Source organism: Hippopotamus amphibius, chromosome 2, assembly GCF_030028045.1.
Source record: "Hippopotamus amphibius kiboko isolate mHipAmp2 chromosome 2, mHipAmp2.hap2, whole genome shotgun sequence".
In the NCBI taxonomy this organism is placed as follows: domain Eukaryota; kingdom Metazoa; phylum Chordata; class Mammalia; order Artiodactyla; family Hippopotamidae; genus Hippopotamus; species Hippopotamus amphibius.
The window spans coordinates 217,237,680-217,250,098 of NC_080187.1; the positions used below are offsets into that span (position 1 = coordinate 217,237,680).

At 42.5% G+C, this 12,419-nt stretch overlaps 1 protein-coding gene across 2 annotated transcripts in view; it reads right to left on the bottom strand.

The window, feature by feature from the left end:
* TMEM266 (transmembrane protein 266) overlaps nt 1-12,419 on the bottom strand; it is a 122,337-nt gene that overhangs the window by 72,880 nt on the left and 37,038 nt on the right. The window contains exon 1 of one of the 2 annotated variants that reach the window (XM_057723498.1): nt 4,865-4,877. The exons of the other annotated variant lie outside the window; for it this stretch is intronic. The gene's annotated coding sequence lies outside the window, so the exon portion shown is untranslated. Of the gene's footprint in view, nt 1-4,864; nt 4,878-12,419 lie in introns of those variants that run through there. 2 annotated transcript variants of the gene reach the window in all.

A 12,419-nucleotide genomic window follows, 5' to 3' on the forward strand; every position in this document is an offset into this window, starting at 1 on the left:
TAAATCACCTCTGTACTGTGCTTCTCCTTCAGGACGCCTGCACGCCTCTCTGGGTGTGTATTTCTCCCTTGCTTCTGACTTAAATTGTTTCTCTGTGGGCTCTCCCATACCGTTGTGCTGTGTCTCTAACAATAGACTTTGTGCCTGTTTTGCAGTTTTGGCCTCCTTGAAACATTTTGGCTTTTAAACGGGGTAAGAACCAGGGCACTTTGCTTTTAGCCTCTAGCCTCTGGTGGACTAGCGGCTAGGTTAAATCCCTGGGCAGAGAAATAAGATCCTGCTTCAAGACTGATGTCCCTCCAGAAACAGTCAGGGCCTGGCTCCCACTCCCTAGCCCTCTGTCTTCAGTTTCTCCACCTATAAAATGGGACTAATAATAGAACTAACTAAATGAGTTAATGCACGTAAAACACTTAGAATAGTGCCTGGCATGTAGTATTGGCTTTTATCAACATAGTCATTGTTTTATAAGTTTAAACAGCACAGTCTGTTGAATCTGAGCACATTCCAAAGCATTTAGATGGCTGAGTGTAAGATTTCCTCTTAAAGACTAGGTAAATAGAATATACTTTTCTATAAATGGATGCTATGCTACCACCTAGAAGTCTTCTGGGAGAGAGAAACAACCAGGCAGAATGTACAAAGACAAGGAGACAGACCCATGTTCTGGGTGATTTTGAAGAAGTTACAAGTGAGGTTACTCAAATGGGCGGTCCTTTTGTAAGTTATATTCCAATTGCAAACTGCTTTTCCTACAAGACATCGACCCAGGATAAATACCCTCTCCCAATCCTGAAGTTCTGTGGAGGGACAAAGGATAGAATTGTTACATCATGCAAAAGGAAAAGGTGCCCCTGGAGTCAGCACTGATGGTAGATTTACAAAGTAGGGGAGTGCTTTTAAGTTCTATGTAATTAAGAAAAGTGAGAGCTCAAGCTAAAGGAAATTGAGGAAATCTTGGGAAAGTCTGAACTTCGAGCACCTGGAAAGAAGAGAGATGGAGAGCTCTCTAAAATCATAAGAGCTTTAAGACAGGGGACCACTGTTTTCACACTAGATGTTTCTGGGGCAAAAACAATAACAACAGCACCATGAGACCAAGTACCAGGGACACCAACAAGGAGAATCTGGACAGACATTTTGTAGCCCACCTTCCTGGGGGTTTCACTCTACCTCATACCTTCATAAAGAGGGTCTAAATGTAAAAGTCAGAACTCTCATGCAGTATTTGCAGTATTAACTATATAGTAAATTTATAACATTCTTCATTCCATAACACGGATTTAGCCAGTTTCAATCTTTTCTGTTCTCTCTACAAAGCCTCAAGCTAACCGACTCCTCCCCGTGGTAGGACTGGTCATGTGGACTGTCCGTCCTCCACTAACAATGAAATCAGGATGGAGGTGTCCACAAACGGGAGACCAGGTGAGCAATAGTCCCTTCTGGAATGGTGTTTTATTTATATACTTTTAATTTTTAAAATTAATTTTATTTATTTATTTATTTGCTGCACTGGGTTTTCCTTGTTGCACGGGCTTTCTCTAGCTGCAGTGAGTGGGGGCTACTCTGTTGTGGTGCGCGGGCTTCTCATTGAGGTGGCTTCTCTTGTTGCGGAGCACAGGCTCTGGGCACGCAGGCTTCATTAGTTGTGGCACATAGTCTCAATAGTTGTGGCTCTCAGGCTCTAGAGCACAGGCTCAGTAGTTGTGGCACACGGGCTTAGTTTGCTCTGCAGCATGTGGGATCTTCCCAGCCCAGGGATAGAACCCTTGTCCCCTGCATTGGCAGGCGGATTCTTAACCACTGCACCACCCGGGAAGCCCTGGAATGGTGTTTTAACAAGTTTTTCCAGGTGAGCACTCTACACGCTACACAAGTTATCAGCTCTGTAGAGAATATACTAGGAAGGTCTCTACTTCCATGGACCTTCCAGTCCAGCTGGGCAGGCAACTGTGAAACACACAAAACCCCAAACTTTCGGGTACCCTTAGGAGTGAAGAACAAGTAAAACTTGATAAATCTATATTTACAAATAATAAACATGAACTCCTATACTAATATATTATGGCCAATATAAAAATGGAAATGAAAGTGATTTTATTTTAATTTGATTTTTTTAGGAAGGAAAACCACATATATAGAGTGGTAAAGAACTGTATAGTGACTTTCTAGTTACTCATCACCCAACTTCAACAGTTAACAGCTCAGGGACAGTCTTGTTTTCTCTGTATCCTGTCCATTCCCCACCCCTCAAGATTATTTTGAAAGAAATCTCAGATGTCATTTCATTCATCTGTAAATGTTTCAATATGTACCTCTAAGAATAAGGATAAGGATTCCTTTTAAAAGATGTAACCATGAGACTGTCATCACTACTAAATCAACCATATTTTCTTTTTTTTTAAACAAGGACAGCTGTTTTTTGTTTCGTTTTGTTTTTTTAAAACTTTATTTTTGGCTGTGTTGGGTCTTCATTGCTGTGCACGGGCTTTCTCTAGTTGTGGCGATCAGGGTCTACTCTTTGTTGCAGTGTGAGGGCTTCTCATTGCTAAGGAGCACGGGCTCCAGGTGCTCGGGCTTCAGTAACTGTGGCACGTGGGCTCAGTAGTTGCAGCCCGCAGGCTCTAGAGCGTAGGCTCAGTAGTTGTGGTGCACAGGCTCAGTTGCTCTGAGGCATGTGGGATCTTCCCGGACCAGGGATCAAACCCATGTCCCCTGCATTGGCAGGTGGATTCTTAACCACTGCACCACCAAGGAAGTCCCCATATTTTCTTAATATTATCAAATATCCAGGAATTGTTCACGTGTCCTTTTTTTTCCTGTAGTTTTTTAAAGTTAGTTGAATCAGAAACCAAACAAGGTCCACATACTATGATTGGTTAATATGACTCTTAAGTCTAATTTAATCTGTAGGTTTCCCCCATGTCTTATTTTTTTCAATGCAATTTGATGGAAAAACTGGGTCATTTGTCTTAGAAAGTTTCCCATAGTCTGAATTATGGTGATTGTAGTCTTTTGGTTTTATTTAACATGCTCCTCTGTCCTCTATATTTCCTGTAAATTTTAGTCTATAGACTTTAATCAGATTCAGGTTCAATTTTTTTTTTTTTTTTTTGCAAGACTATAGGCAGTGCCATGACTTTCATTCAGAGACACAAAATGTCTTTTTCTTTTCTGTGACATGACAGCCATTGATGGTCACTTCCTAGATCCATTAACCATTAGGGCTTGCAAAAGGGTCATATTATGATTTAATTTTTCCTTCTTCATATATCAGCTTCTATGAAGACAAACTCCCCTTCATCAACTATCTGATTAGCCTAAGGTACAGTTCACATAGAAAAGGAAGGATAAATGCTTAACTTTTCCCCCTTTATTTATTGGTTTTCAAAATAATCTTCCAAAGTCGATCAATGAGATATTTTTGTTGTTTATTTTCCAAGGTGTCATGGGTTTAAACACTCACTCAGCAGGGGTTGAGTAGGGTAGTAGGCTCCCTGGAAAGGGCGATGGCAGTTTTCTGGAAGGAGACGTGGGAGTGGGGAAGAAATGATTGACATCTCCAGCACAAGGCAGAGACGAGGCAGGAGAGAGGGTTAAAATCATATTTGGATGGACAGTGAGTAGGCTGCTTCAGAAGTTTTGATCCTTAACAAGTAGCACAGTTTAGAAGGCAAGATCCCTTTAGAAGATGTTTTTTTAAAAATAATATTTTCCAAATAAAATAACGCTCAAAGCACAAGCCTAGCACCAAGTAGGTGTAGTCTAGCACTCTATAAATGAACATCTGAGGTGCAAACCTGCTGTCTTACAAACCTGGTAAGAGCAGAAGAGAAAACCTGTTTTGGATTTACTGGGTCTGGCAGTGGTGGGGAGTAAGGCTGCTTTTTAAACTTTAGTAAAATTCCAGTCCTTTCCACTTGTTGCTCTCGAGTCTGTCTATGTAATTTGCCAAGACTGTATTTGCTTGTTTCAGCCAGATCTGCAAAGTTCAAGCTGGCATCCTAGGAAACTTAGAGGTGAAAAAGGTTTCTAAGATCAAGTAGTCAGTTTCCTTACCTACCAGGTGAGAAAACCCATAATTCAGCTCACCTGTCCCCAGGGGCAGCCAGGTCTATTCCTCATCTCTTACTCGAGTGGCAGCCCCTTGACATACGTGACCTGCTTTCATATGCATTCCACTGGTTACCAAACCTGGTTTTACTGCGAATCACCTGGGGGCCTTCTGGGAAATATAAATTCATAGGCTACACTGCAGAAATGCTGAATCAGAACTCTACAGGTGGAGTCTGAGAATCTTTTTAAAGTTCCCCAGGTGTTTCTGACATGCATCCATTCCAGTTGACCCTCAATATCAGTGGTTCTTAAACTTCCCACTGCACCAGAATCACCTGGAAGCTTTAAGAAAACAGATTGATAGCCCTACCCACAGAATTTCTAATTTAGTATGTCTGAGGTGGGAGCTTGAGAATCTACATTTTGAAGAAACCCAGGGGATAATTATTTGCTGGTCCACAGACCACACTCTGATCTCCCAATTCAGAAGGTTTGCTTGAGGTAATAAAGAAGGGATTTTTATCCCTACATATTTTGCAGATGAAGTTAACTGGTTACAAAGCTACTGTGGTAGAATTTTCAGCAAACCCTACCCTGGCCAGGCTGAAGACGACCAGATATATCAGTTGGGAATACTTTCATTTGCCAGTAACAGAATATCTGACTAACAGTGACTTGGGGCAGTGAAGACTTTTAATTATCTTACATAGCAAGAGGCCTGGAGGCAGTGGCTCAAAGATATCACCAAGGACCCAAGCTCTTTGCATCCTTCCATTCCCCCATCCCCTGTGTGATGCATTATTCATACTTGTTGCCTTGTGGTTGCAGAATGGTTGCTGCAGCTCCAGTTTGCACATCCTCACACTAGCTCCCAAACAAGAAGAAAGAATCAGAGGCTTTCTCCTCACAAAGCTTTGATCTTTCATTCAGCTGGCATTCTCTCTCCACAGCCTCTAGTCAACATCTGATGTCTCTTGTGCAGAGCTGGGTCACATGGCTGCAAAGGAATCGAGGACAATGCACAGCTGGCCAAGGAAGTAAGCAGTGATATGAAAGCCTAGACCAGTCGTGATTCATCCTTTGGAGCAGGGCAAATTGTTTCCATAAACAAATCTCAGTTCTCTTAGCAAGCAAGGACAGGAAGAGGCTGTTGTGTGTATAACCAATTGTCTGCCAGACCAGGTTGGGACACTTCTGAGATGGTTCTGAGGCTCTGCTAAGTCTCCTGGGTCTCCAAACAAGACAGGCCACATGTTGGAAACCGGTCAGCAGAAGATACGAAGGATGTGTTCTTACCAAACCTCGGGGCTCTTTTACTTAGAGAGCATTGTGTGTGGGGTTCAGTTTTGACATCCTAAAGCTCACTGTAGAATCTGCTTCCTGGGGAGAAGCCACTGTTCACAGACATCATGCTCTACACCCCCAGGAGGAGAAGGCTGATGCTCGTGCTAGAAGAGAAAGGTGTGTGTACAACAACACGAGGTCATCCTTGTTGTTACCTTGACCCCCTCACACCTTGCTCTGTTAACAAGCAGCAAAACTGAAGAAAATCAATCATGTCCCTGGACATCCTCCCACTCTAATCTCCAGTCCACTGCACAATCCTTAGTGGCTAAACAAGTGGGCAGGGAGCCCACAGCGGCTCTCTTCTCTATGGCGCCGCAGTCTCCCGTGGACCCCTCTGACTTTGTATTGTTTGCCTCTCTTCACTTACACAGTAATGCAGCCTCTCAGCTATCACCAGTCTCATAAAGCAGGGGAAACACAAAACGAGATCACACAAAATGAGATCTGAATTTACTCAGGTATTCCGAGAAGAAAACAAAGAAGACCATTATTCGAATCCTTCCCTTCCTCTCAATATTTTTTCCCTAACAAACACTTCCCTAAGTTGTCCCTCCTGGGACAAAGGATCCACTGGTTCCTCACCCCTGGCTGACCTGGGCAGAAAGGGACGGCCCCCGCAAGGCATTCCTTAATCCCAGCCTGATGTCATTTCCCCCCCACAATTCTGCAGAGCTCCTGGGGAACTCAAATATCTATGATTTGGGGAAGCACCAACAAGGAACTGGGGCTGCAGTGGCTGCCCTTTTACCCCTACCTTCCCCCTCCTCCATCCCAGTCAAGCAAATCTTAAGAGCAAATCCCACACTTTGCAGATCTCTGAAGCAATCTTCACCTGTACGTGGTATTGACTACACATGTTAAGAACCCAGATATGATTAACTTTGCCATTGAATTCTACATGGGACCAGGCAAGTGACTATGCTTTGGTAAATGGAAGGAAAAAGTCCTCCTTCTTCAACACTTTTTGTACTACCTATGTTATAATGCAAAAATGACTCCATTCTCACCCTCCCTGTATTAATGCCCCCTCTGTCATTGTTACAGACTGAATGTGTCCCTCAGAACTCGTCTGTTGAAATCCTAATCCCCAATGTGATGGTATGAGGAGGTAAGGCCTTTGGAAGGTAATTAGGTCATGGGGAAGGGGCCCTCACAAATGGAAGTAGTACCCGTATAAGAAGAAACACACGAGAGATGACTTCTTAGCCCTGTGAGAATACAACCAGAATACCACTGACTGCAAACCAGGAGGAGAGTCCTTATCAGACACCAGATCTACCAGCACTTTCACCTGGGACTTCCCAGCCTCCAGAATTGTCAGAAATAAATGTGTGTGTTGTTGAAGCCCTGCGGCCTATGGTGTTCTGTTACAACAGCCCAAGTGGACCAAGACAGTCACATAAATTTCCATTGCCCCTCACCTGTTGCTGGGCTTGGCCGTATGACTCGCTTTGTCCAAGGAGATTGGAAACGGTTGTGGTTAGTTTTAAGTGTCAACTTGACACATAAAGGGATATTTGGTTAAATAGTATTTCTGGTGTGTCTGCAAGGGTGTTTTTGGATGAGGTTAAAATTTGAATTGGTAGTCTGAGTGAAGTAGGTTACCCTCCCCAATGTGAGTGGGCCTCGTCCAATCTGTCGATGGCCTGAAGAGAATAAAAGGCTGAGTAAGGAAGAACTCTCTCTCTCTCTGCCTCACTGACTTTGAGCTGGGGCATCAGCCTTCTGTTTTCAGACTCAGGCTCGCATTTATACTATTGGCTCTACTGGGTCTGGACTTCTCAGCTTCCATAATCCTGTGAGCCAGTTCCTTAAGGTAAATCTTATTCATACACACACACACAGAGGGAGAGAGGGAGAGAATACACACACACACACACACACACACACACATCCTATTGGTTCTCTATAGAACCCTGATGACCACATCTGCCAACATGAAAGGCATTCAAGTGATTGGGATTGCTCTCTCTCTTACACATTTCCATGACAGCCTGCATGCCCGGTCACCCCAGCCAAGGACAGCCAACAGCCAGCTGCCCATCCCCCCCAAGGCATGCGAATTTGGCCAAGACCAGAAGAGTCACACATAGCTGTACCCAGCCTAAATTGCAGACCCAAAGACCCAAGAGCAAAATACAATTTTGTGTTTTTTTAGAATCACTTTAGTCATTTATTAGCACTTGCTGTGTTCTAGGAAGTATACCAAACATTATCAAGATAAAAGAGATGCATTCAAAAAACTCATGGGCTAGTGATAAAGACAAATGTATAGATAGAAATTAACATTCAAAGAGGTGAGAAGAATGAAACATTACAAAGGAGTGTTTTGAAAGCTGTAAACTTCCTTAGTTAGATAACTAGTGACTCCTCACACTGGCAGGTACAATCCTCCTCTTCCTTCAGCCATCTGTTAGGAAAGGTTTGTTTCTTTAAGCCCACCAAGTTTTCAGGGTGGTTTGTTATGTGGTATTATTGTGGCAATAGATCACTGATACATTATAGATAAATGTCTGCTGCAACATGTAAAATAATACAAAGATCTATATTTTAAAAAAGATAAACCTCTCTCCAGCCTCCATCTTTACCCTCCACTTCTCCTCTGAGGTCCTGTGTTAAAACCCAGGTGTGGAAACCCTCACTCAGAATTATGCAAGCATGTACTCACATTTAGAGGCTAATTTTTGTGGGTCTGTGTTTAACAAAATAAAACCAACTCTGCAATTTATTTTATCACTTAGCCATATATAAATGGACATCCTTTTTTGGTCAACAAAGATTTACATTTTTTCTAGTTTCTTAATTCATATATATACACTCAGTACAATATATAACTTTATATAAATTGCTTATCATAAAATTTGTGTCTTTAGTGGCACCTGTGTTTTCTTTTTTGCCTGCTTCCCCCTCCCTTAATATACATATGCACACACACCAATGTGAAGCTTGTGCATATTTTTCCTTACTTTTCTTTGTGCTTATATAATTATGCACAAATAAACATCTCACTGTTTGTTTTATTACAAAAATACGTTATTCAAACTTAACTGCTCTTCGCTTTTTGCACTCAACAGTGGGAACTACCAAAACTGCCCTCTCCCAAGTCAGGTAGTAAAATTCGAATTCATTCTTTCATTAATGGTTGCATAATATTCCGAGGTATGAACGCACCATAATTTAGTTAATGATGTCCCTGTTGGTAGGCAGTTTTGGATTTTTTTGTTTTGGGCCACTGTGAAAAACACTACAATAAAGATCCTTGTATTCATTTCATTATGTACTGGTATTTTTATTTGTATGGGATAGATTCCCAGGAGTGAGATGACTGGGCTAAAGAGTATGTATCTTAAATTTGAGTAGTTAAAACAAGACCGCTTTGCAAAGGGCTATAGCAATTCACACTCAGCAACGTATGAACGTTCCCTTTTGAGGGAGCATCTTAATCATTTGCAAGCTGTTGAGGGTGGCTGTGGACCAGACAAGTCCAAATACTTGCTTAGTTATACCCTCTTCCCCATGGGCACTGGAGTGAAAATAGAGGACAAGGGTGAAACCAGAAATAGCAATAGATATCCTCATACCACAAGAAAAGACTTAGTTGATGGAGGAACTAGCCTGTCACAGAATTTCTATGAGTTGTTTCAGCAACAGTCAATGCCTGAGGATCCCGTTTCCTTCCTTGTGCCATAAACCCTAATCTCTCCCAACTAAACCAGCCACATAACCAGTTCCTGGGTTCCCGCCCGTGCCCGTCTCCTGCCCAGCTCTAGGAGTTATAAGCTGCGATCTATGGAAGGAGATCTGACTTCGCTGGGAATGAGGACAGGAGAGCAGCACAGTGGAAGGGGCAACTATAGGAAATTCTGGTGCCACTCCCTAACAGTTCCCAGTCATTTGAGGGGCACTAACCTATATATTGATATACCTACTTGTTAAAAGGAGAGTGACTCTTGCTAAAATTCTTCTCCTTGATCATGATGTTTATCTAGTTGGTCAGGGACTATACCTAATTTAAGCCTGCTATATTTCCACCCACATGTTCTGCCAGCTTTTAAGTCTAAATGGCATGGACCTCCTCAGGTGTACCTGTAGGGGCAGGTCCACTCATGGGAGAGATGAGGACCAACCCCATCCCTGAGAGGCTTTCTCTGAAGTGGCTGTTCAAGGGGAGGTAAGAGCTGTCAGGAACCAAAGGGTGACCTTTGTCCCACTTCCAACAGGACAGGATGTCCTTCCAGTTCAGTGGAGAGAGCCCAGCCACAGCTTCACTCTGAGAGGTGAGGTCAAGGGAGTCTGGCTCCTGGGGCTGTGATTTCCAGAATAAAAGTCACAGATGCTAAGTTGTTCCACTTCATCAGTAAGCAAAGACATAAATTCAAACCATTTTTTCTCCTAATGGACTGGGAAAGATTTATAATCCCTAGTACTGATGCTGGTGTGGGAAAATGGCCATTCACGCACATTGTGGATAGAAGTGTAAATTGCTGCAAATTTGCTGATGGGTAATTTGACAATATTCATCAAAATTATCTTAACGTGCACACTTTTTGACCCAGTAATTCAACTGTTATGGGATATACTTTAGGGAAATAATAAATGCATACACACATATACACACACAGAAATTTGTGGAGTTGTTATAATAGTACCACACACAGAACATAGTAGGTGCTCCACAAATATGTGTTAAGGAATCAATAAATAATAAATTGAAAGCAATATAAATGCCTACCAATAGGAGATTGGTTAAATACATTAAGGAACTTCTATATTATGGGCTTGTCATATAGCTATTGAAAAGGATGAAGTTGAATGGTTGCCTAGAGCTGAAGACTGGGAAGGACTGACTGCAAAGGGGTATGAGGGAACTTCTGGGAATAATGACAACATTCTAAATCTTTATTGTGGTGATGGTAACATGTGTGTATTTAAAATGGGTACTTTTTATTGTTTATAAACAGTTCTTTCACCAATATGGCTGATTTTTTTTTAAAAAATGGATGAATTTGTACTGTTCTCATTAACATGGAAAGTTGTCTACAATGTAATGTTAAGCAGAAAGCTTACAAAATGACAAATAGATTAGATCACGAATTCCACTTACACAATATAGAGAGAAACTCTGTGTGTGACAGGGTATGGAATGGGACTTTTCCTATTGTCTCAGAGTTTTGCAGATACCCAAAAGTTGAGGACAAAGATGGTAAGTGCTCACATGTTCTAAAGAGAGATGTCAGACCATCTATTTGGAACATACTAACAGATGGCCAAGCTGGTCCCGTAACTCCTGACAGCCTGCGGGAAAGAAGGCTAGAGAAACCCATGCCAGACTCCTGGGCTGGCTAGGGCATGGGAGATGGCCAGGTGGGAACAGAGAGCATTGGTGGGAACAAACTGCCCTTAACCGCCAGGCTAAGCAAGCATGTGGCATCCGTCAAGGATCTTAGTGAAAATTAAACTCAATAGTTTAAGCAGAGTATGCATTTTTAAAGGATGCTGCATCCCAGGTGGGCCAGAGAGCCAGGCATCAAAACTCTATGATCAGGACCAGTGACTGGACCCTGGTGCCGCTCCAGCAAAAGCATCGCTGATGCCACTGCACCACACCAACATCCTCTTTCCCAGCTTCCAAATCCTAGGTCCCATCTCCATCTGATGGGCAGAGATAGATCACACAATTGTATCCTGGCTGCAAGGGAGTCTACCACCTTGCCTGGGGGTGGACTCAGTATGGGAATTTCCCCAGATCTAGAAAGGCCACGGAAAGGATGGGAGATGATCACAGAGATGATCACAGATATGGCCAGTGCCCTCTATAGTTATGGATTCCTGTGGACATCTTGACAGGCCACCACCCAAGAAGGCCAGAGGGGTCCCGGGGCACAGTGCCAAAAGCAGGAACTGAGGGTAGCTCTCCGCAGTTAGGCAAGTATCCAGTGGAATAGTGCATGCAACTCCCCTACTGCCCCCAGAGGGGTTAGAGTGGGCAGAGCACAGTAGGAACTTAAAAAGCATCCCTGGACCAGGCTGAGTGAATAGAGGGAATGGGGGTGGGGGGTGGGGAGTGGGGTGGGGTGGGAGGGAGCAGAAGGGCTGATCTGCAGATCAGGCTGTGTGGACTGGACAGAAGTTTTGATTTACATGGGATATTTTAACACCTAAAAATGAGCCTGTCCTAAATCCTGAAAGTGCACACTAGAAAAGCTAAGGCATCTTCCCACATTCATGTCAGGTGATGGGAAGGGAGAGACAGCAGAACATGTTGGAAAGAGGCACCATTTGATTATTCCTATCAACACCCATTCATCTAAAAGGTCCAGATGGCTGTATTCAGAATTATCAACAGGTAGGGAGGTAGGGAAGTGATGTTCTTGAGGAGAGGTCTCGTTTCTCAGTGCTTTTTTGTTCATGAGCATCTTTTGTTTAAAAAAAAAAAAAGACAAGTATAATCTAGATATGATGAACCTTGAAAACACGATGCTAGGTAAAAGAAGCTAGACACAAAAGGCCACATGTTGTAGAGTCCATTTATATGAAATTTCCAGAACAGATAAATCTCTAGAGACAGAAAGCAGATGAGTGGTTGCCAAGGACTGAGGAGAGAGAAGAATGGGGAACGACCGCTTAATGGGTACAGGGTTTCCTTTTGGGGTTATGAAAATGTTCTGGAACTAAATAATAGTAATGGTTGCACAACATTGTGACTGTATTATCAATAACAGTACATTTCATGTTATGCGTATTTTACCACAATTTTAAAAAGTGGGAAAGCAAAACCAAAAATCAACCAAAACAACAACAATCTAGAAATACTGATTGACAAGGAAAGATGTCCACTATAAGTTAATTTTTAAAAGTAGGCTTTAAAATTATGTTCATATTTGTAAAAAGAAAAAAAAAAGCCAGTGTAGTGTGATTTATATATAAAGCGATCTGAAAGGACAGACCCATAATGTTAACAGTAGTTACCTCTGGGTGGTGGGACTACAAGGAAGTATTTACTTTATATGTTTCTA